At 37.0% G+C, this 338-nt stretch overlaps 1 protein-coding gene across 1 annotated transcript in view; it reads left to right on the top strand.

Annotated features, from left to right (window-relative positions):
• Positions 1-338, top strand: part of LOC110427593 (uncharacterized) — an 11,396-nt gene that overhangs the window by 672 nt on the left and 10,386 nt on the right. The gene's annotated exons all lie outside the window — the stretch shown is intronic.

Raw genomic sequence — 338 nt, 5'->3', positions numbered from 1 at the left:
ACGATGAGTGTGGCGGCTGTTTTACGTGTCTAGGTAACTTATCTATTTGTTTATTTGAAAAACTTGCTCTATAAATGCTGGGTTTGATGAATGTTGGCATTGCTTTCCTCCCCAGCGCAAAACATAACTTGTTCGTTCAATGGAAACAAGCAGAAGACGCTTCATTTTGCGTCCAAAGGTGGGTAACTAATGTTGCTTCTTATCTTTTTAGTTTCTTGGTACTTATCTTTCACGTATGCTCTGCCTTGTTTATAAGTAATCTATCCATGGTGCAGTAAAAGGAGGACAGGTATATACTTTCTATGTTACAAAACAATAAATATATGCATCAGGAGTAA

The sequence above is a fragment of the Theobroma umbraticum genome, unplaced genomic scaffold (genome assembly GCF_002168275.2).
Source record: "Theobroma umbraticum cultivar Fairchild unplaced genomic scaffold, ASM216827v3 scaffold_106.0, whole genome shotgun sequence".
NCBI lineage: Eukaryota > Viridiplantae > Streptophyta > Magnoliopsida > Malvales > Malvaceae > Theobroma > Theobroma umbraticum.
This window is presented reverse-complemented; position numbering and strand designations above follow the sequence as displayed.